Source organism: Passer montanus, unplaced genomic scaffold (assembly GCF_014805655.1).
Source record: "Passer montanus isolate IOZ18808 unplaced genomic scaffold, ASM1480565v1 scaffold46, whole genome shotgun sequence".
NCBI classification, from domain to species: domain Eukaryota; kingdom Metazoa; phylum Chordata; class Aves; order Passeriformes; family Passeridae; genus Passer; species Passer montanus.
The window spans coordinates 1,350,081-1,366,203 of NW_024369485.1; the positions used below are offsets into that span (position 1 = coordinate 1,350,081).

A 16,123-nucleotide genomic window follows, 5' to 3' on the forward strand; every position below is an offset into this window, starting at 1 on the left:
GTAGCAGCTACAGTACTACACAGACTGCTAAAGAAGTACTGATTGACTTCTTCTCTTACAGGACTAATTCAATCAGTACCAATTCAACACCATCAGCAGCACTGTGGTACACTGAAGATGTTAACAGAGAGACAAAAGCTTTAAAACTTTGTGTTAGTGAAAAAAGGACACATTCACCAGTTCAAGCCTTTGCAGCTCATCAGTGCTCCTTTGCCAGATAATATTTCCTAAATCTGTCTGCTCACATAAACATGGTCTGAAAGGCTTTTGTCAAAATGAGCTGGATCAGCAAATACCTACTGCTTAACCTCATTTAGATCATCCCAAGGAAAGCAGGGCTTGTGCATGTTTTCATGAGCAGCCCCACTGGGATTTTCAGGAGAAAGGCTTCCAAGCTCAGGAGTGGCAATGGATGACTTGGAACAATAACTTCTAGTGGCACACCTAAGTGGGTAGAGACAGGAGGCATCCACTCTACAGTCTGAGGGAAATGTACTAAGCACATCAGCATCATTAAAATACAGGAACCAACCTTGCTGCATGAATAATTAACTGTGCTTTCAAAAATAGACCAGCATCTGAACAAACTCAAGATCTCTCAGATCAAAAGCATGATTCCAAATCACTGTGATATTCACTCATACAGTTTATTGAAGTGCTTGTAAGGAAACAGCAGAAGCGCAAGATTGAAAAAATTATCTTAGGGAAACTGGCTGCTCATGGCCTGGACAGGTACACAGGGTAAAAAAGTGTGGTGGTGAATGGAATTAGATCCAAATGGCAGCTGGACACCAGCGGTGTTCCCTAGGGCTCCCTCAGTACTGGGGCCAGTCCCAGTTAATATATTAACCAGGGATCTGGACAAGGGGATTTGTAGTTGTGAGGCCACATCTCAAGTGCTGTGTCCGGTTCTCAGCCCCTCACTACAAGAAAGGCATTGAGGTGCTAGAGAGTGTCCAGAGAGGGGCCATGGAGCTGGGGAAGGGTCTGGGGCACAAGTCTGATGAGGAGCAGCTGAGGGAGCTGGGGGTGTTTAGCCTGGAGAAAAAGAGCCTCAGGGGAGACCCTGACACTCTGAACTACCACCTGAAAGGAGGCTGGAGCCAGGTGGGGTTTGGTCTCTTCTCCCAGGCAACTGGCATGAGGATCAGAGGACATGGCCTCGAGTTGCACCAGTGGAGGCTCAGGTTGGATACCAGGAAGGACTTCTTCACTGAAAGAGTGGTTAAACACAGGAACAGACTGGCCAGAGAGGTGCTGGATTCACCACTCCAAAAGTGCTCAAGGAACAGCTGGACATGGCACTTGGCTCTAGTTGGCATGATGGTGTTCAATTAGAGGTTGGACTTGGAGCTCTTTTCCAACCTCAATGATTCTGTCATCTGTACTTTCAGTCAGGTCATAGATGACACCAAGCTGGGCAGGAATGCTGACCTGCTGGAGGGCAGGAAGGCTCTGCAGGGGGATCTGGACAGGCTGGACTGATGCTAAGGCCAGTCGTGTGAGGTTCAACAAGGCCAAGTGCTGGGTCCTGCCCTTGGGTCACAACAACCCCTGCAGTGCTACAGGCTGGGGAAGAGTGGCTGGAAAGGGACCAGGAGGAAAACAACCTGGGGATGCTGGTGAACAGCAGCTGGACATGAGCCAGGGTGGGCCCAGAGTGGCCAGCAGGACCAGCGAAGTGGTAATGCGCAATAAGACAAGAGGAAATGGCCTCAAGTTGCACCAGGGAGGTTTAGATTGGATGTTAGGAAAGATTTCTTTTCTGAGAGGGCAGTCAAGCACTGGCACAAGCTGCCTGGGGAAGTGGGTGAGCCAACATCTCTGGAGGTATTTAAAAGACTTGTAGATGTCATGCCTAGGGATATGGTGGATTTGGCAGGATGAGGTCAACATCTGGACTCAATGAACTCAGAGATCTTTCCCAACCTAAATGATTTTATGTTTCTATTACTTCTTCCCATCAATTCCACAGTAGGTTTATTTGTAATAAAATCTTCAGTTTTCTTATAGTTGAGAATATTTGCATGGATATGGCATTATTACTATCTTCAGCTGTTTTACTGCTAAGTGTTTAAATCTTATTAAACGGCAGTTCCATTGATGAAGAAAAATATAACAGCTGATATTTAATAGTCTCAGTTGTGCAAATACTGTTAGTTTTAAAAAATGGTATTATTTCTCTATGGACTTTATTCTAAAAATAAGTTTTAGAAGGTATAGTCATACCAAGAAAAAGGTAAAAACAGCACATATTTGTGTTGAGATGATAATTGAACTAAACCTCCAAAGGTATTTGATAATGAAGTATGTACTATATTGTCTAGAAAGGCACAGATAACACAAAAACATAACCAAACTCTTTTCAGAAAGCAAGCCATATTAATTTTCCAGAAAAAAAGAAATTATCCCCAATGCTGGCTGCTAAACACTAAATTTATAAAGTTTGCATAATACAAATAACATACATAAAGAGCACCAAGTGGCAACCTATACACAAGCAAAGAAAAATCAGCACCACACATTCCTTAGGCAGGTGAAGTATAAACAGACAAAAAGAAACCCCAACAAAACTCAAAGCCAGAAAATATCTATAAAGAAGTGAAAAGTAGAATAAGAGAAGAAAGTTGCTCAAGGTGAAAGTAACTCAAGATAAAAGAATCATTCCCTCTTTGAACAACCATTTTATTAAAATTCCTATTTAAGGAACACTTCCAGCCAAGAGCTTTTGCTGTTAACTGATATGCAGATTGCAGGACACAATTTAAACCTACAAAAAAGTGATGTAAGTCAAAGGGATTTAATAAATGAGTTGTAATGACAAATATGTTTTTCAGTAATCATAAAATGTTTAAAGAGTTGGCCAACATTAATATCTGTAGCCTCAAGGATTACAGAGCTTGGTTTGCGGTTTCTCTAAAATTAAATGCAAAAAAAAAAGAAAAAATTACCTTAGATGAACCTAAAACTTATCCAGCAGGGGGATTTTTCTATATGCCAACCCTCACACCTGAATTTACTTTGAACAGAACTCCTGTATATTTTCAGAGTCTATGTCAGAGCAGCCATCACGAAAGAATGAAAACCAGGCATCTAAAATATCTGGATTTTGATTCATATGTCATAATAAATACAAAACAAAACATGAACCAGACAAACAAAAAAACACCAACAAAAACATAGAATGGAATCTAATTAAGCAATTAGAGTAAAATTATATTTGAATTTAAGAAAGTACTGCTGCACTTTGATCCTTCTGCCTGAGTAACTAGAGTAACCGAATCTGAACATGGCATTGCCTGCACAGATGCTTTACACAAACCAGGGACACAATTCCTCTGTACACAACACATGGAGCTTCTATCAATTTTCACAGCAGGGAGACACCTTTAGAAGACACAGGACAGGTTCGGATAGTTTGAGTGTTTCTTCCTTCCAAAAAAACCTGCTCTATTTTGTTACAAGTGGAGTTTGACTTAGTTCCTTCAAAATCTTGTAAGAGAGCCACACTACAATCTTCCCCTTAAAAGTTTTATTGTCCTCATCATTTCCCACCAAATTCAGAGTGGGAAAAGAAATAAGCCATCTTAGAACCCATTCAGTTTTGGAAATCTAATGATTTGAACATTTGAGAAGGTATCTGGTTTCAATATTTGTGAATATAATGAGTGAAAAATCTATGCTAGAACATATAAAAATTAGAATCAGAAAGGACTTTTGGGTGAAAATTCAGAAACAGAAAAAAAAAAAAAAAAGTTCCTGGTCCTTTTCACCTGTAAATGACTGCTGATCACTCAGTCTCCTGACTATGCCACACACTGTATTTTTATTATACACACAGAAAATCCAATGCAAGTGTCTGAAAGACAAGATAAAAACCATCATATTCTCATTCTATGGGCAACTATGGTAAAAATTTTCCTCAAAGTGATTCTATTTTCAAGTTATTTCTTGTGCCAGTTGATAACAGGAGTAAGCCTTTGCATGCTAGCATTCTTTTCTTTCTATTTTTCTTCTTGTTTTAATACATAAATGCCAAAACAGTACATCTAATCTCAGTAAGTCAAACATAAATACTACAGGGACTGGATTTCTTAGTGCATACTTCCTAGTGATCTGCTCTGAATATGTCAGTATGTAGGATATAATGCATTTTGCCATTTTGTATTTATGGTTTGGAAGGTAATAATTTATAAGATATGGATCAGAGCAATCTTTACAAGTATGGTTTCCTAGGAAAGTGGAACGAAGTTAAAGAACATCTTGAAACACTAAAAGGACAATTAATTTAATCTAAGATACTGACATTAGTGGAATTAAGACAGCTATGGCTGGCAATAGTTACCAACAGCTCAAGATTTGAGGAATTAGAGATGAAATGTGGATCTTTCTAGGGATTTGCTGCTTTTAGCTTAAAAATTTGTCATAGTGGTCCTATTTAATATCTCATTACAAAAATAAGAAAACTTGCTGACATATTACAAGGCTGTTACAAGGCTGCTGATGGAAATAAAGAGTTCTACTAAGAAAAAAAAAATCTAACCCCACTTTAAATAAACTGGAGGATAACATATGCTTTTAAAATGTATTTAAAATTTCAGAAAAAGATAAAAGAAAAACTTCTATGTGTGTCTGGGTGAGGAAAAAAAAAGAAGAAACAACAGGTAACATCCCAAAACAGCAACTTGAGAGACCACATAACCAGGGAAGTGTTTAAGAAGGTTCTGCTGAAGTATGGAGGCATATGAGAAACAGAATGGGGCAAGAAGCTTCAGAAGTTAACCATGCATCTCGACAGGCTTCTGGAGTAATAAATGTCCTTTTGAGAGGCTATTATTGACTTCTATGATAGTTATGGGGAGAATTAACTGAATATAAGGATGGAAACACAAGAAATTAAAAACAGAGGAGGTTACTAAACAAGGGGAAAAGAGCAAATTAAACTGATTTCACAAAAGCAGTTTCAGTACTTTCAGGTACCTAGAAGGACAGGTCTCTTGGAAACTTGATTTAAGGGATAGGAGAGTGCAGGAAATGTAGCAGAAAATACACAACAGGTTATTTTAATGGACAAGAGAGACAAAACGAAGGCTCAGAAATCAATACACCTGCATAAGCACAGGACAGAATTGAAGAAATATACACAGGGAAGTTTGACAGAGCACTAGTGATCAGGAAAGAGAAAATGTTATTTACTACCATAAATTTGCTAGAACACTGAAAATCTGAAAAAGTAGCTGTCAGCAGTTTACTGGCAAAAAAAAAAAAAGATGACGGCATTTTTAAACAGTATCTGTTTTATAGATCTGGTTTTTTTCAATACTTTTAATTAGTGACAGGCAAAGAAGAAGAAAATACCCTTTTAAAACATGCACTAAGCTAGAAGGGAATTAAAATATTCTGGAAAATAGTATCGTAATTCAAAATACTTTAATAAACTGGAGATACTATCCAGAAGACATTCCATAAATACAAATGTAAATTATTCCACTCAATGATAAAACCAAATCAATCCCACATAGAAAGATAGACTGGTAAGCAAAAAGACCAAGGAAAAAATATTGAATCATTATACTGGACTATAAATTAAACATAAGGCAGGTTAGGAAGGTGCTAAACTCTGGTATTTTTCAATGACTGCTCTCACAGTCAAGTTAAGGACTGAGGAGACTGAATATTGAACAATAAAAGGTCTTCTCCAAAACATTAGTCTAACGTGTAAGTATGCAGGAGTTACTGAAAAGTATTAATTTCAATACAACTCCTTCTTTCTTCTTAATTAATTCCGTATAATTTTTAAAATCCTTCTGATATTATTTTGTTAGTGCACATACTTTCAAATTAAAGACTTGATTCATTAAGGCATACAGGGCAGAATGGATGTGTGGCATTTTTCTGCAAAAGAGCCTGCCTTGAAAACTGTGTTCATAGACAAGCACATTAGGCTTCTTAATGATGTAAGCACAAAGAGATTCTTAATTTTGCATTGTGCCTAATACTTTAAGAAGCACATTCCCTAGTAAATCTATTTTCAAATAATGTGTTTTGCTCACACTGACTGGCAAACAAGCCTTGTGCCTCAACATGAGCTGCTAAAAACACTGCAACTTTTCCGGGTATATTAAGAATTCTGTCATTTGCCTGAAATGACAAACAGGGAAGGACTAGTATGGATGGTGCAGAATTAAAACCATCCTTTTAATTAAAAATTAGATTTCTTGTAAGTGTAAATGAAAATTGAAAGCATGTACTGACCCTGGCAGGCTCTGCAGTAATTAATTCCAATCACTCCTGGAAGCCATTCCTAGTATAGTAATGAAATTTGCACAATAACTTTTTATTAAGACACTAAAATTGATGCACGGTAGTGACTTTATACCCTACTCTCACTTTCCTCTATGTACGTATGTACTGCTGACTGACCAGTGCAGATGACGGCCGGTCCCAGACCCATCTATGCCCGCTGGTTCCCACCCTGGGAGGCGCACAGGCCTGCAGAGGCTCATTATCCGTTAGCCATTATGCATTATCCTTTATCCATTATCCACCGGCCATGGAAAGCGGAGCGCGCGGGCGGGACGGCGCGGGAGCGCCCCCTGCTGCCGCACGGCCGCCACCGCACCGCCCCAGGCTTTGGAACCGCACGGCGAGGCAAATGAACCCACAGCCCCTCAGGGCGATCCACAGCCCCTCAGGGCGATCCATAGACCCTGTGAGCTATCCACAGCCTCTCAGGGCGATCCACAGCCCCTGTAGGCAATCCATAGTCGCTCCAGGCGATCCACAGCCCCTCAGGGCGATCCACAGCCCCTCAAAGCAATCCACAGGCTCTCCCAAGCTATCCACAGACCCTGTGAGCCATTCACAGCCCCTCAGGGCGATCCACAGCCTCTCCGAGCTATCCATGGACCCTGTGAGCCATCCACAGCCCCTCAAGACCATCCACAGCCCCTCAAGGCGATCCACAGCTCCTGTGGGCGATCCACAGACCCTCCAAGCAATCCACAGCACCTCAGCCCCCTGCCCCGGGCAACCCACAGGCCCCCATGGTGATCAACAGTCCCTCAGGGCAATCCACAGCCTCCCTGGGCAATCCACAGCCCCTCCAGGTGATCCACAGATCCTCAGGGCAATCCACAGCCACTCAGGGAAGTTCTTCCTCATGTTTAGGTGGAACTTCCTCTGCATCAGTTTCTTGCCCATTGCCTCCTGGCTTACTGCTGGGCACCACCAAGGAGATCCTGGTCCATCCTCTTGACATCCTCCCTTTTACACACATTGATGAGGTCTACTCTCACATTTTTCCTCTTCAGGTGCAACAGTTCCCTGACTGTCTCCATAGGTCACCTTCCCACCTGAAGAAAGGCCATGGAGCCCTCACACCAGCTGAAATCAGCCCAACAATACCAACCCCCCTCTGCACGATCAGCCAGCATTTCTGCATCGCCTCCAGCTCCAGGGCATGACCTTCTCCTCTATTCCTGCAGCTCAAACAAAACCCAAACTAATCCAGACAATATTATAATAACCACATTGCAGAACTAATACCAGTATTAGAAATCAAATCATATTGCTTTCCCTTTTTTCCCGCTGAAACTCAGCACTTAGATTAAAAGTAACTGACGGCATCTGAAATTATCAGAAGTGACATTTCCACTCAAAGGTTGAAGAGCACATGGGGGCTGCTCAGGCTTGGCACAGTGAGATCCTGAGGCTGGTGAGGATTCTCAGCAGGGCACCCCCACCTGGCATCTGCCATGTGCCACATCAGCTCTGGCACCAGTCCAATCTGTACAGAAACACTGGTTTTATTTACACTTTCTCAAGAAGCATGAATTAGAATTATTTCTTTTGAATTCAAGAAGCATCTTAGAAGCTGAACATGAAGAAATGGTTTTGTAGTCTGACTGAAAGAGATACACAGGATGAGATCTCTAATTTTAAAATGCCAGTTACCTGCTACCAAAACCAAAGGGAAGCAGTCACATCCAAGACTTTCTTACTGCCTTTACTGAATCCCATTTCAAAGACAAATCATGCCTTCTAGAACTAGGAACTATGCAAGATACACTATATTTAGGTTTAGAGAAAAATTTAAAATTTTACTTTTGCACAACGCTGTTTTATGTTCATTTGTAACTATTTTGCCATCACACTTAGAGGTGACAGAAGTCACATCTAAAATACATCCTTGAAAAGGCACCATTAGTTTCTGAGAACATTTCAAATTGTAAATAACTATTTAAATAGAAAATGTAAAAACATTTTAAAACTTTGTTGAAAAACTTAAATTTTGTAAAAACTAAAAATGCAGACATGCAAACACCCACTATGTGCATGTACACAGGGACGTGCAAATGAGCTTTCTTAACCAAGAACTCAGAACTGGCTGCTTATTACAGAAAAAAAAAGGTTAGATACATCCAGATTACAACTGTAACAAAATCAAAAGATTAAACACATTGAATTAACCAAAGGTTTCTGACTGGTGACTGAAAGCCATCTATGGGCAGGAAGAATGCCTGGGTGACTTCAGCTGCATTAAGAAGAATCCTACACCTCAGGTTCCTCTTATCTCATGACTTAAGATCATGTGAGTTCTCTGGAGGATGGCAGAAGGCAGATAAAACCCAACAATTATTCCTAATTTCACTGTAAACAAACAGAAGATAAGAAATCTTCTAAAAAAATATTGTAACCAAAAATACTGTTTCTAAAAAAGATTGTCTTTCAATCTTCATTATTGATTTATCCAGCCTGTAATACAGCACTAAAACATGTTTGGAAACTGAATTTTGGTTTATTTTCCTCTAAGCCAATTACCATTTTAGTTGCAAATTATTCAACTGATTTATTAATAAAAACAGCATACAGAAAAGCCTGAGAGATTAGGTAAAAAAATACATAGTGATTGAAGATTATCAGGGTCGATGGAAAATGAGAGAAAGTTACTGAAGTAAAAAAAAAGTTCTAACAGAGTTCACAGACTAAAAAAGAAAATGAAAGACCTAAATCAACGCACATTTCAAAAGTCAAAAAAATCTTGTCCATAATAATCCCTGTGAGGGATTTAAATTGGAAAAAGGATGATATTCTTTTTGTATAGACTAGATTTTTTTTTGGAACACTAACATTAGAAAAAAAAAATTATACAATATAGACTATATATGTATTGGTATCAGATAAAAGATGGAATTTTATACGTTTACATTTTGTATCAAATTCACCAAGTTATTGATACTACCATCCAAACAACTTAGCAAAAAAAAGAAACTTTATTAAAAAAATATATTCAGGAAATGGTTACTTTCACTGGCAATGGTAGAACAGACATTTGGAGTCTGTCTCACCTTTCAGATCTTCCAAAGGAGAACTACACAATCACAGAGCACTGGGAGTTGGAAGGGACTCATGAGGACCATGGAGTCCAGCTCTGAAGTGAATGTCCCCCGGGGGGATCAAACACCCAACCTGGGCATTATCAGCACCCTGCTCTCACCAGTTATTTGAAGTCTGAAAAAGTCCCATTACAGCAGGGCCTATCCCACTCCCATTTTGGATACATCAAACAAAAGGTACTCACACTACTTTCTTCTAATCAGTTCTTGAACTATCAGCTTGTTCCAGGTCACTGTTTGCCCAAACACTGTCAACAACCAAAAGGGCTAAAGCAAAGCGTTGCCTAAACCACCAAAATTCTCACCTTACTGTCAATTAATATTTCATTAACCTAAAGAATCAGTGCAAAGTGACCAAGACTGTGGTTTAATGTTTCAAATCAAAGAGGCAAATAAGATCCCTTTTTTCCTCTAAGTTCAAAATTCCGTAATAAATAATTCCTACATTTTAATAAATTTAATTAGAAAACTGAACAAGCTGTAATAAACTTCTTAAAATGCACATGATAATTAAATTTCTTGAAAACATGCTATAGTCAACATATTCTAGGCAGGAGGAAAGCTTCAATATACAAATTAAGAGAGCTGTCTGGCACCTGATTTGGCTTTGGAACAGGCTGCAGTTAAGGCAGATATCCACTAAGTGGCATTAGCAATCCAAACACCTAATTTTGACAAAAAATAATCATAATACAGACCACTTTACCTCCCACAAACAAATCGATGGAAAAAGATTTCCTTTGAACGATTAATTTTATTCAATTTTGTCATAACCTTTGGCATAATTCCAAACAGCATTAGCAATTTCCTTTACAGATCAAGACATTTGCAAATATTTAGCAGGATGGTCAGATTAAAAATAAAACCATCATGACAAACATATTAAACAAAGCAACCAAAATATGGGAGTAATGCGAGTTCAAATTAAGACACATAAAAACTACAGCAAGATATTTTAAAAGTAGTTGGGGTTTGAGAAGTGCTGTATATCAACAAGCCTGTTGTGAAGTGCAAAAGTACAAAAGTCACACCAAATGTTTACTTTACATAAACATTTGAAAAAAAAAAGATAATTCTAATAATTTAGATATACTGATGCTACCTGATTCTAGGGAGTATAAAAGATTAGGACAACTGGGAAAGCAAGAAAATTACTACACTAATTATTTATGGATTTGTTTTCAAAATATTAATGAAGGGTTAGTAACTGTAAATATAGGGTTCTGAAAATTATTTACTGGAAAAATGCCTTTAGGAACAGAGAAAAGTATTAGAACAGCATGCTCATTTTAAAATAGTTTTCCACTATTCCTATTGTTTGTCCCTGGTCTTTTATCACTGTCAGTTTTTTCATACATAAACAGCTCATTAATATAAAGAGGGTGGAAAAATCAGCACTACTATATACAAGACTACAGAAAAATTAAATGAGCAAGTACTTCCGTCTCTCTGCCTCATCAAAGCATATATTTTAAGCTTGTGAAATATCCTATATATGCACTCAAAATTCTCAGCATACTTCAGTGCTACAAGGAGTAAGACATTCCTTTTCCTTTTTTTTAAGTGATTTTTTTCTCCTCGCTGGCCACAGAGGAATTGCACTAGGACATAGTCCTTTTTCCCTACATCCGCCTACGACAAACATTTGCTGCAAGTCAGCGACTCCAAAACCAAATTGTTTACAATTAACTCAAAAAGCCATTAAAAAATTGTTTCTTTGTTCCAGTTGGAAAGAGAGAGAGCCAGATGTGTGGCTTGTTGATCTTGCTCTTTGCTGACCTCTGAGTGTAGGAAGAACTGCAGCTGAGGAAGGAAGTCAGCAAGTTGTGTTAATGAAGGTGAACATTGCAAAAAAAGGGCTTGCAATTTTTTTCATTAAAAAAAATATATTTGAAAGACTTTTTATTAAAAAAGAGATAATACAAGGCCTTATTTTTTCCTGTGGGTAAAAAATTAGAGCCTTTGTTTCAAAAGAAGTAACTGAGTTTGCATCTTTTGCTACTTTTGAAAAATGTTACCCTTAATTTCGAAAACTTCATGAAGTTTCACTGAGGTGCCTGTAAATTAGCAGACACCTCATCATTAACACCTGCTGGAAAACCATCATTCTTTGAGGATGTAAAAGTCAGGAAAAGCCTTTTAATTTTAGGCTCTGAGTCACAGTCTAGCACTACCGACCAAAATCTGGCATAAAACTGAATTCCAGATTGAGAGTGTGCCCAGTTCTTGGGAAAATACATCTGGTCAACAATACAAGGCAAACCCGACAATTACCACAGTACTTTTCTTCACAGTTCTCCCTGAAACACATTTATGCATTATATCTGTAAAATACCTGGCAATGTATTACCTAGAGGTCTGTGTTAAAAACTTCATTACGTGGTACTCCTCCGTACAGAACATGCCTGTACAAGATACTCTGTGAGATAAAGACAGGCTCAAAAACCGAACAGCAACAGGTGTGAAACGTTATCAACTTGTTTATAAACTTCTAATTACTTTCTAAAAAAATGTTTGAAATGCATTCTGAAATTCTATGACCAGAGTGCTCCTCATTTTATCAAGATACCTGAGATGTTAGTAAGTTATCATGGCCTAAGGTAAACTAAGGACACATTTGTGTGTGAAGTACAAATTCACTCCCGAGATTCAGCTTTAGATATTAAATCTGGCACTCAACATCAATCCTTAAGCAGTACACAAAGCCTACTTCAGACATCCAACTTAATTGTCTGGATTAGGCTAAATGTTTGATCTTGCTCTCCCTGCATTGCTAACTTCATCTTAAACACCTCACACTTCTTTTGGTGGAAAATGATGCCTAATTCTTGTCAAGCAGTTACTATTTTAAGAACATACTTACCATGTAAAGATCTGAATATAATCACAGTTCATCTTCCAAATGTCTATTATGGTATTATTTAATTAAGAAACTTTCCAATGTATTCTTAGAAAACAGGAAATTGAAAACGAAAAACAGTTTACTCCCTTCCCACCCCATTTTCTCCTGCTCCCAAGGTCATTTAAAAAAACAACAGTAATAGATCACCATACACATGTATACACAAAACACTTCTGAAAACAGTTATACTATTATTTAATCTGATAGGAACATTCAAACTCTGGAGAACTAAAGCAATAATTCATGTCACATTTTCCAAAAGTTGTAAAGGATACTGTCCATTTTAAGAACAGTCTATAAAATTCAATTTTCCTCTTTGCACTGAGAGAACTGAAAACCTTATGTAAAGTTCCCAGCACAGCTCAAACAGCTCACACTTAAGAGCACCAAAAATTGCTTCTGCTGCATTAGTATTTAGAATTTAGAATTGGCTTTTCACTTTGATATTAACATTTGTTTTTTCAGAACTTTTCCTTTTACACAAAAAAAAATCTTCATATGTTTCTGCAGCTTGTATTTAGTTAGTCTGAAAAAAATTAATCTTTGAGATCAGTAAAGCCATATTTGAGGGTTTCATCTGAAAAAAAAGTCTTAACTGTGAAAGGTCTAACACTAACAGCCAACAACTTCAAAAATATATCAGGTAAAAAAAAATACTAACTAATTTTCTTACCAGGTGTAATTCCTACCAATTCCTACTTTCTACCAATGAACTTAATAAAAACAGTCAACCACACTATAGCAGTATTAAGTTTATATGGAATAAATATTAAATAGTCCATAATTTAACAAATCTTTATTTTCTCATTTCACTCCCTTTTTTTTTCTCCCCATTTCCTATTTCTTCTGTCACATGAAGAGTATTCATCTCCACTCCTACCATTTTTCTTTTTATTCTTCCTTTTCATTCCACTTGTCCTGTCTCTAAGATCTCACTTCAACTCATCTCAGTCCCAGCCACTGGAGTGGATAAGTCCATGCTGAACACCCGGTTTTGAGATTCTCTCCTCTCTGGCTCAGGATGGTCCTGGGCCATCAATCTGAGCTGAAATGCTATTATAAAATTTAACAGGTATGTCATGTACATAATTCCTATTTCAACTCCCATATGACTATAACAAAATAGGAGCTCTTTTAATGGAGAAAGTAAAACCTAAAAATAAAATATGCAAAATAGCCTTGCTGGTTGTGTATACAGTCCTTACAAATTCACATCAGTAGTTTAAAACACAGAGTAATTTTCTACCCTGCAGAAATTGTCAAAGCTCTGATTGAAGTCTTTCATCCCAAGTCTCTCCTGCCACCCCTTCCAACCACTTCCTCCCTTGGACCTGGGTTTGTTGACCCATGCAATGAAATGAAACAGGAATATTGCTGTCTTTCAGCTGCGCTGGTTCCACATCTTTTGTGACCTTAAAGTGATGAATCTCTACACCTTCCTCTGCAGGTGGCTTTATTTCTTTTGAACAAACCTCCACATGATCAGCAAACACCTTCATTTTGACAGACTGCCCTGACTCCACCTGGGTACTGTGAACCAGCTTTGACAAAAACCCAGTCAGGCTGCTGCTGTGTTTGGCTTGGTTTTGCCTGCAACAAGTGGAAGTTTTTGTGGTCTTTTGCCCACAGCACCACTTGTTGGATGCCTCTCACAGCAAGCTGAATTAATGACAGCATTCACTGTTACTAAAGCAGGGTTAACTTAGAGAATCCTTTTCATACTCAATGGTTTCCATCTCTCCAAGAAACAACTGGATCAAAGCTACCACCTAGCACAGCCTTACTACCAACAGTATAGTTAAGATACTATTGCCTTTCAGATTTTAGGTGTTACACGCTGCAAGAGCTCCAGGTCAAATGTCCTGCCCGCTTTATGCTTCCCAGGAGTCCAGGAAGGGCTGGCAAACAGCACCGTTTGGGTCACAACCAGAACCAATGACCGTGACTCTCAGCCCTCCAGCCCCAGCACAGTGCTGACCACAACTCGGCTGCATGTGAAGTGACAGAGATGTCCCTTCTGGTCCCTGTAATCTTTGTCAAAAACACAAGAAGCCAGACTGGCACAACCTCTAGTATTTCACTAAGTGGTTTGTTTCCAGTGACAAATTTTAATTACATCTACAGATCAAAAACCTTCCAGTTCATCTCTATCACCCTCTGCTTCCCCCTCAGCTACTGAAGTTTGCAGCTGTTCACAAACATTTTCTTGGAGCAGAGAGAAATAAGTTTAAAGCCAATAAAACGATTTGTTGCTGCAGGTACTGGCACTGATTCCCTTGTGTTGATACCAGTACTTGTGTGAATCTGCAGTGAGCTGATGCAGAGCCTCTAAACTGACAGAAGAGTAATCCTCCGGGAAGCCTTTGCAATCCCACAGATTTTCAGCAGCAAATTCCCTAAACCACCACATCCTGCTGAGTGAAGGTGTTGATGCAAGAGAAGGGACAGACAGCACTCAGCTAACCCTTCTAGATGGCAAGGAGCTAATAGAACAACCATACACCTTATCACAAAATAAACTCCTGTACATATATTGACCATACAGAGTGGCTGGTGTGGTTTCTCTCAGGGAACACAGACATTTAGGACGAATTAACTATTAGCACTTAAAATCTCAAGTAACATTGAACAAACACAAAAACACTGCATAAAGCAAAGTCCAGCATACTGCACTCTTCAGCCATCTCACAATTCACATATTAAAGGAAGAGGGTGCTTCAACAAACACACAGTTATGTCTTACCTAGAAATAAAGTGGTTCCAATTCACATTCAAAACTCCAAAGAGGTGGTGCTAAACATTCAACGTCCGTCTGTCATGAAAAACATTCAAGATTACACTTGAGGTCAGCTTTGCTCTTCCCTATCTCAATTTTGCAATAAAACTTTCTAGTTTAAAAAAGAAATTTCCATGATAAATGGAAGTTATTCTATTAAAAGTGAGATCTGCAACATCCAAAAATTTTTGTACTCATACCATTAAAAAATGCAGCTGGGTTGAAATGATCAGGTATTCAAACTAAATTTTATCCCATATAATTCTGCTGAATAGATTCAGCAAGTAAGTTGGATTTTATAACAAGCTGTTGCCAAGACTGGTACAGCCAAATGAAAAGAATGTGCACTGATAATGGTATGCATTATATTAAGAATTAAAAGATATAATAACAAAATCATGGAAATGGAATACATTTCCAAAACATTTAGCAATTTAGTATAAAGGCTATATTTATTTAAAACAACATTTATATTGGAAAAGTACAGTTAAAGCAGTTCTAAGTTCAGAAAATTAATTTTCCAATCTTTTGAAACTACTGAAATAAAGAATGTAATTTAAATGTCCAATAGCAATCATTTCATTTTCCAAGTGTTGGGGCAGGGGATGTCACTAGAAAAACAAGGGGCCAGGTCCTCATAAGGTTCTATACAGACAGCTATTTTAATGATACTTTTTCAACTCTCAAAATAACTTAAAAGAGATGCAAGCTTGCTCCCAGAATAAAGGTGAAAGCAACAAGTAACAAGGAAAATAAAGCCACTACAGAAAAGCTTGGAAGTGAACTTCAATTTCAATCATAACCTTAATAATGGTAATATAGCTCCACAAACACTTTTCCCAAATATTCAGCTTCACTATCCTCATAGCCTCAGAGGTCAAGCCATCAAGTTAATAAATCAGCTTAATTCAGCTTCATTAGGCTTTGGCTTTGAAAAACACACGGTTGTGTTTCTGCAGCTATATTTATAAATATGTGACTGAAAACTGGGTTTAATCTAATTATGGACTTTTATTCATTCAACTTCAAAACAGTAACCTTGATTGC

At 38.2% G+C, this 16,123-nt stretch overlaps 1 protein-coding gene across 6 annotated transcripts in view; it reads right to left on the reverse strand.

Moving 5' to 3' along the window:
* CYRIA (CYFIP related Rac1 interactor A) overlaps positions 1-16,123 on the reverse strand; it is a 55,427-nt gene that overhangs the window by 23,293 nt on the left and 16,011 nt on the right. For all 6 annotated transcript variants that reach the window (XR_005628956.1, XM_039721596.1, XM_039721597.1 and 3 more), the window contains exon 3: positions 15,044-15,112. The gene's annotated coding sequence lies outside the window, so the exon portion shown is untranslated. The remainder of the gene's footprint in view (positions 1-15,043; positions 15,113-16,123) is intronic.